This window comes from Apaloderma vittatum, unplaced genomic scaffold, assembly GCF_000703405.1.
Source record: "Apaloderma vittatum isolate BGI_N311 unplaced genomic scaffold, ASM70340v1 scaffold22281, whole genome shotgun sequence".
Lineage (NCBI taxonomy): Eukaryota > Metazoa > Chordata > Aves > Trogoniformes > Trogonidae > Apaloderma > Apaloderma vittatum.
This window is the reverse complement of record NW_009701100.1, coordinates 9,304-17,413: the sequence shown is the minus strand read 5'-3', so window position 1 is coordinate 17,413 and position 8,110 is coordinate 9,304. Positions and strand designations below refer to the sequence as shown.

The following is an 8,110-nucleotide window of genomic DNA, read 5'->3' as shown; positions in this document are numbered from 1 at the left end:
AGTGCCGCGGTCTGGCCAATGTGGTGGTGTTGGGTCATAGGCTGGACTTGACTACCAGAGGGGTTTTCCAGCCTCAATAATTCTGTGATTCTGTGCACAAGGTGGCCCTGGTGTTGCTGCACCTTGGGACATCCTCTTGTTTCAGATTAACTCCATATATTCCTCTATTCAAGAAATCCTCTGTGTAAACAGGGTATGTTTTACCTATCCCGCATCATAAAACTAACATCTTCAAAAAGTACCATGTACACCCAAACCGCTTTCGTATCATCATACTCCAACAGTTACTGGCAAAGCCCCATGTGCTGTGCAGGGGGGTTAATGTCAGCGAGGACAGATGCTGCAGGCTCGCTCCTTGTCCTGCCGTGCTGTGGGCGTTGCACAAGCTTCTGTGATGAGGCAAACACGCTACGCAACAGAATGAATGGATCAAAAGGCAGGCGATCCTCAACTTTGCAAAACTCTGATTTTGGGATTAAATTAGTTCTGGGAAATAAATGAAGTTGGCCTCCTCTTGGACAAGCATACACCACAGATGGGTTTGTGTGTATAGTTAAACTGCTTCTTTCCATACACCTGCTCGGTGAGATCAGAAACCATGTTCCTTTGATATGTTCTTTAATAGACTTGCTTATCTGTACATACCAACCACACTGCTCATTCCAGTTTGCTTAAAGATTGGGAAGAAATCTTTCAATTATTCACTACAAATAAAAGTAATTTTTTTTTAATCCTTCCATTGTACATAGTTTCCCTGAACAGGTCACACCAAGTCAACTTAGCTGCAAGATTGTTAAAGGTTTTGGAGAAATAAATGTGAGTAGTATGCAGCAAACTTGTGCTGTACTCAACAAAACCTGAATTCCTAAAAATATCAGTTTCAACTTCTTCCAGATGTTGTTTAAAACGTTAGATTAGCCGCACTCTTTCTGTACAGCCAGTACTACTTCTGCTAACTTTAACCCTGTCACCTAATTTCAACGAAAAAGCTATTGGCAGTGACTTTAAAAATTAAATCCCTTTATCTGTACATCTCTTCCCCTCACCAGAAGGTTTATATTACCCACTCATATTAGTCTACTTGCAAAAGAAAGCTGAGCCAGTTATACTACAAGGTGAAAGCTGAGTTTTTCCTTTTTTAAAATTTAGGGCTGCCTTTTTTTTTTATTATTTTTTTAAGTCACTGCTGATGGGACAAAAGAAACTACATCTCTGGAGCTGCATGGTTGGCTTGTGGTAGAAAATCATAAGAATTGATAGAGGTTGTGGGGTTTTTCCCCATTACACAGGGGAAAACTAAAGATCATGAAAACAAATAGTGCAGGAGGAACAAGATGATGCCTAGGAGTTCTAAAACTGGCAACTGATGGATTTTCTTCCAATAAGGTACAAAATTCAGCAAGTGCATGAGGATACTTATCAAGTCACATTACTACAGAAACTCAACTAGTTCACATTCCATGTTAAAAACAAAATTTTTCAAAGTCAGAAAAGCTTTTGTTAACTTTCAACTTTAACGACAGAGCTGCTATCAACTTTTTGATTCTCACTGTTGATTCCACGTGCCCAACACACAAACATAAGAAATTCACATCTCCACTTACAACTTCACAGCTACTCACTATGTCCACAGAAAGCACAAATCTGCTCACCAGCACTAACTTGCTTCCCTCTCTGCAAAGTTGCTGGGCACTGCCTTTCTCACTGCTGAACAACCTCCTCAGATCTCTTTGGTTTGTGGTGTTTGCTCTTGTTGCTGCTGTTATATTTTGCCATGATTCTTTCAGATATGCAAAAGCAAGTACATATATTTCTGAATAATTATTCATTTCCTATATAACCCACTGTATTTGTTTTAATGACCTTCAGCATGAATTTAGGAAGACGATTTAAAAGGGATGTGGTTAAGACCCGTGTAAAATTGATTAGCATTTCACAGAGAAGTTAAACTACTCCTAATTTCAACTCCATAAAATAAATAAAAACATTACATGTGTTGGTCATATGCCAATGCACACAACTCACACAGCAGATACCCTGTGAAACTAACTTTTATTTTTATGCCTACATTTCATCTTCTATCAGAATGCTCTAGATGTTTCAGAGGTGACGGACTGCGTATGGCTTATGTAGGATACCTGTATCAGTTGCACTCAGCTCCTCAGAAACAACAGCAAATTAATGACACAAGACATGTCACAGAATACACAACACGCAAGTCAAAAAGTATACAGTCAAGTGTGTGTGGCACGCTCTAGGAAGCCACTAAATGAACAAGTCCAAACACCCTCAGTGGCAAACGCACGAGCATGCAGTGAACACAAAAAACACACTCACCAGGTCTGAGGACAGACCGGAGCAAACACGCCATTTCTACAGAAGGCAAACTGTTTTCAAGTGATGCTCGGAAATCACAAAGCTGGAAGACCTATGATCAAAGGGCTGAAGCACCTCCCCTGTGAGGTCAGGCTGAGAGAGCTGAGGCTGTTCAACCTGGAGAAGAGAAGGCTCCAGCGAGACCTTGTAGCAGCCAGCTAGTGCCTGAAGGGAGCTACAGGAAAGTAGAGAGGAACTTTTTATAAGGGCAAGTGGTGGCAGGACAAGGGGCAATGGTTTAAACTAGAGCAGGGCAGATCTAGATTAGACATCAGCAAGAAGTTCTTTACGATGAGGGTGGTGAGAAACTGGAATGGGCTGCCCAGAGAGGTTGTGGATGCACCATTCCTGGAAGTGTTCAAGGCCAGGCTGGATAAGGTTTGAGGAACCTGGTCTAGGCCTGCCTAGTCCCTGTGCACAGCAGAGGGGTTGGAACTACGTGATTTTTAAAGCCCCTTCCAACTCAATTCTATGATTCGGTGACAGTTCTCTGGAGACGCTGTGATTCGGCCTGCCCTACAACATTAACGCAGTCCTTTCTGTAGCACAGTAGCCAATGAAAACTAAAAACCATAATAAAACAGCACTGCTGGCAAACAGACAGTTGACTAAATCTACAGGGAGCAAAAAGGCCAGTTCTAGCCTGGGAGCAGGAATAACCGACACTGCTCCACATTACACTTGGTTTAACCTAACTACCTCTTGCTTCCCCTGTGCTGAACCCAACAAACCAACCAGGGGCAGAGCTCAGCAGAAAAGGGCTGTCAGGGGCAGCAGCGCCCGGCACAGCCAGCACAGCCCCCCATCAGGCGAACAAGGGGATCCCACCAACCTGGGGCAGCCGCAGGCCCCCGGCACCCCCAAACAACCACACAAAGAGCAGAAGAAAGCAGTATTGTCCCTTTCAGCAGCAGCTGATGAAATCTGACATTGAACTATACTCTTAAAAAACTGCTTTAATCTCTAAATAAGAAGTATTAATAGAGAATCTCTCTCTAAGTACAGTATATACCTAAAAAGGCATTTTTATCTTAAGAGTAGGATGCGAATAGCCTGATGTGGGCAGTTTTCAGCATTAACTTCATCCCATTTCTGGACATTAGCATAACCTCACAGTTTTTATAATGGGCATCAGAGTTACATTACCTGAGAGCAGCATTAACATATATCCAGTATCAACTGATAATAATTAACGAGTAGAATCATTACTATTTCCCACCTATAAGCTAGAATTGTATCAGTATTTAAATGTTTTTAATAAAAATCAATCAAACACAGAAGAAATCTCAGATCTTGGACTAGAGAAGACACAACTGAAGCTACCAATTTGCTTCAATCAATCATTTTGAAAAGCTCAGTGTCATAAAGGCAAGACCACAAACTGTTGAAACACAACTCTAAGTAGCAGAACAGACCTTACCCTGAGGAAAATTTAGTAATGGCATTAAGTGAAGAACTTTTGCCCACCAAAAGGTACCATGCTCGTTAACTGCAATTACATGATGTCCTTTTGTTAATGTCCTTTAAGACTATGTCCAATGAGAATTTTATTCAACCTATCTAGGAACACAAAATAAACCAAGCTTCAGTGTATTCACACAAGCTTACAAGTCTTCAGTAATATTTTAAATATAAAAAAACAAGCTTCTCAGCATAGAATTTCACTCACACAGCAAGAGAAAACAGTTCTCTGAAGAAGATCAAGCCATTAATGCCCTGCTTATCCATCACATCCCAACAGAACACCTACAGTTTAAAATGTCATCACAGGCAGCAGGAAAACGCAGGGCCATATTGGACACCCCGTATTAGCTCTCAAAGCTGGGACTGTCAGCAATTACAGCACAGCCTAATCCAACCTCAGAGAACAGACAGAGTCTCCTCCCATTATGCTGAGCCCGAACAAAACCTGCTCCGCACACAGAGGTCCCAGTCTGGGACCAAAGGAGAGCGGGGCAAGGAGGATGCTGCAGGTAACACACCACAGTGACAGTGAGGTTTACGGGGCCAGCACAGGGAGGGGAGGTGTCCCAAAACACAGAAAAGCACAAGTAAGACAAGCCAGCTCCCTGCCAGAGCCATGCAGACCTGGCAGGTTAGTAACTCTGCTGGGCTCACACTGGCTTTGTTGCTTGAATAGCAGCTCTGTTCTGTCTCTTCTGCCCTCGGCCCAAACATCTGCACCGTGTCTTCATCCACGGCGGCAGCTCCAAGTATCATTCAGAGGCGTGCATGGCACCCAGATGGTCTGGCAGTGGCAGCTACCTAAAATTCTGTTGTCCTACCACTACTGTCTCTAAATCCACAATCCGGAGCAGATCCCCACTGATGACAACGCTCATGCTCCTGTTTGTGTCCAGAACACGAAGCAAGCATCTTCCATGCCACTCCTCTACTGAAGGCAATGTGAGCTTCTGCTTCCATGGTCATGACTAGAGGAAGGTTTTTCATCATTATTTCACTCAAGTACCCTGAAAGTACAGAGTCTTGTAGTCTTCAGAAGTGACTTTTGGATAGCCAGCACACATTATCTGATCAAAAAAAACAAAACATTCAAAAAGCCAAAGAAGCTAACAACATTAAAGCCAGCTTTCCCACTTTCTGCTGTAAAAGCTTTTAGTATCTCTCTCCTAGATCACACACTAGCAATACCAGAGCCATCTGCTTCACCGAGAAATTAAATCCATGGTATTTCTTTAAGCTATCATTCCAGTATCCATGTGACAAACCACCTTGGACTCACTTTCCACTACACTCTGAGCCTTCCCACCTGCTGTTACTTTCATCAGCCAGGTCCTTTACCTGTAGGCTTCATCTAAACCACATCCTTGGAGAGGAAAAAAAGAAAATCTACATATGCAAATAAAGGTCTGGGAAAAGTGCTTCTGGATCAACTTAGTCAGCATGATTTAAAACACCAGTCACCGTCAGCAATCTTACTAATTTTGGAGTGCTATTAACAGGTGAAGGTGGAAGCTCAGGGAACACCAGGCTGCAGATTAACTTAGAGGCATTAATTTTCCTCTGTTTTCTAACAACTATTTTGAGCCTACCTTAAAAAGACACAACCACAAAACTGACAATTCAGAAAAGACTGGGTCCTAAGGCTATCCAGAGCATGATATGGGGCACGTCACTCACTGGCTTATCATGAGCCAAATAAATGACATGAGAACTGAGAAAGATGCTTTTCACATGTCGGCAATTTAGTTTACTACTTAGTAGCAGGGGGACATTTTCCAACACTACAGGATTAACAGCCAAGATGAGGTCTGGACTCCTGTGGATACTTGTCCTAGAAATGGACATTAAGAACCTCCCAAACATGAGGGTCTTGAACACCAGCATAACAGTCCAGCTCTTGGTTCCAATAATCACCTCAAAAGAAGAGTCAGAGAAGTAAGGAAAAAAAAATAAAATTTTTAAAAAAAAAAATCATTCTCAGTATCCCAGCTTGTACCAAGAATCATTTCCATCCTTAAAATTCCTCTGAATTACACTGTACATGCATGAGCATTCTCTGACATTTTGTACGTTTGTTCTCAACTCCTGAAGAAATCACACAGTTTTAGCCGAACAAACCTGTGAACAAAATTCCCTGCCTTACATTTCAAACAGTAAAGCCTGCTAAATAGGACAGTTGGAAATTAATAAATGTTTTACCTCTGAGCAGCACAGCTTAAAGTGTTAGCTCAGTATATCCATGATCAGCAGAAGTAAACTGAAGCTTTATCTGCATTCTGGTAAGATTTCAGAGCTGCTTAATAATCTACAAATATATACATTTATCTTTTTCAGCTAAGCTGAACAAACTTCTCAAAGAGCTGAAAGCAGTCAGTCTTAACAGTATTTCCTTGAACTATTTCCAGGTACTATTTTCTACAAAGAACTAAGTAGCTTCCTGCATCTTTATCAATTGTTCTAATACATGACCTGAGGCTACATAATTTGATGCACAACAATTTAACAACTACACCATTTTCATCCAAAAGAGAGTTCCGAGACTTTCAAGACATTAACAGTGTCTAACATTTCACAAATATCAATCAGCTTTTGAAAGACTTGGATAGAGCACTGCTCCCATGGAAGAATTAAACATGACATGACAGAGTTCTATCAAAAAAAAATAAAAGGAAATAATTTTCATTTGAACATTCGCATGTTAAGCACTTAAACTGCTGTGAAGAGTTTAGATACAGAAGTTTCCAAGAGCTGTTCATTTCCAACTGACTATATCCAAATCAGGATATTTACAAATACAAAAGCCTTCTAATTTCTGTTCCAGTGAAGGCTGACAAATAGTATCAATAGCGTCTGCTGGAAATTTACACTTTACAAAAGCATGCTATTCACCCCTAGTCTCTCATAAATCAACTGTTTTATACTGGGAAAATGCATCAGAATAATCTTCAATGCACCAATTTAAGGATGCCTACTGCAACATCTGGAAAAGACTATATAAAGAATACAGAGCATGTACATACATAAATATTTATTTATGTATCCATCAAGTGAGAAAGTTTCAGACTATCAACAACACTGACTACTTGGAGGAACTTGGAATCAAAAATTTCTTTAAAGATGCTTGCTTTCTTGGATGCATAAACATTTAAATCAACATCCATTAAATGCCAAGTTTCATATAAGGAAAACCCCACACATAAGCCAGATACGAAAGGTCAGACTGAAGACCTTTTTGGGCAAGCTACCTGTCCAACAGCAGCCAATTCAGGAGTGATGCCAGTAACATGACACTGCACCCCAACAGCTTCCCTCAGCCAGAATTTTAAGGACTTACCACAAACCGCACCCAGAACATCGGCTTTACCACTCCACAATTCACTTTTTTCTTCCAGTAATATGTGTCAAAACACGTATCAAACTAATTTTTGCTGAAGATATCCATGACAACGGGGTCTCAATGTAATTACACACAAGTCTCACAACAGAATTACACATTACAGGAAAGCATTCTTCAGCTACTACCTCCATAACTTGATAATGCACCACCCACAGGAGCCTCCCCCACCTCCAGTGTCACACTGGCTGCAGAGTTCCCCAGAATTGTTTCCCAAAGAGTGCCCCCCTTCTGAGCCCTCCCTCTGACTTACTGTGCTGTCCCGTAACTGCATGAAAAGCCAAGAGCACATCCCCACTGAACTACACAATGTGTTGCCTAGTTATTTTAATTGAACAGCAACAGTTTCACCCGGGTGAAACCATCAAAAAATAATCATTATTTGCATTCACAAAGTATCCAAACTTTCTTACTGTTCACTGCAGGATCCCAGGGCTATGTTTCGCCATTCCCAAGTAGTCCAGGTTAATTTTGACATCTAGAATCAGAAGAGAAAAAAAGAAATTGTCACACACATTTGTACACCATTATTCACTGTAAATTCTATTTTAAAGAACCGCAGGGAACAGCATCTCCAACAGAGTTAACTATTGGCTTCTGCAGCTCTTTGAGCTCTATCTCCACTGTGAGTGGAAAATTGGATGGCCCCACTTCTCGCCTGGAGGGAAAGTTCACATCACTCACTACAAATCTCTGGCATCCTGCTCTTTTCCACATATACAGAGTATAACATGCACGATTCTGCAAGACCACAGCTTCAAATACAAATCCATTTCAACAACAGCGTGGAAGACAAAAGTCAGAACTATTTTTGCTTTTAAACTAGTCAGTCTCTCTCTGTATCTCAGGAGTAGAGCCACCGTTTTAAGTAAATCA

The 8,110-nt window shown here is 41.3% G+C and overlaps 1 protein-coding gene across 1 annotated transcript in view; it reads right to left on the bottom strand.

Moving 5' to 3' along the window:
* The window catches only part of LOC104281134 (kelch-like protein 13), a 74,879-nt gene extending 67,165 nt beyond the window's left edge, over positions 1-7,714 (bottom strand). The window contains exon 1 of the mRNA XM_009879035.1: positions 7,648-7,714. The gene's annotated coding sequence lies outside the window, so the exon portion shown is untranslated. The remainder of the gene's footprint in view (positions 1-7,647) is intronic.
* Positions 7,715-8,110: the final 396 nt, after the last annotated feature.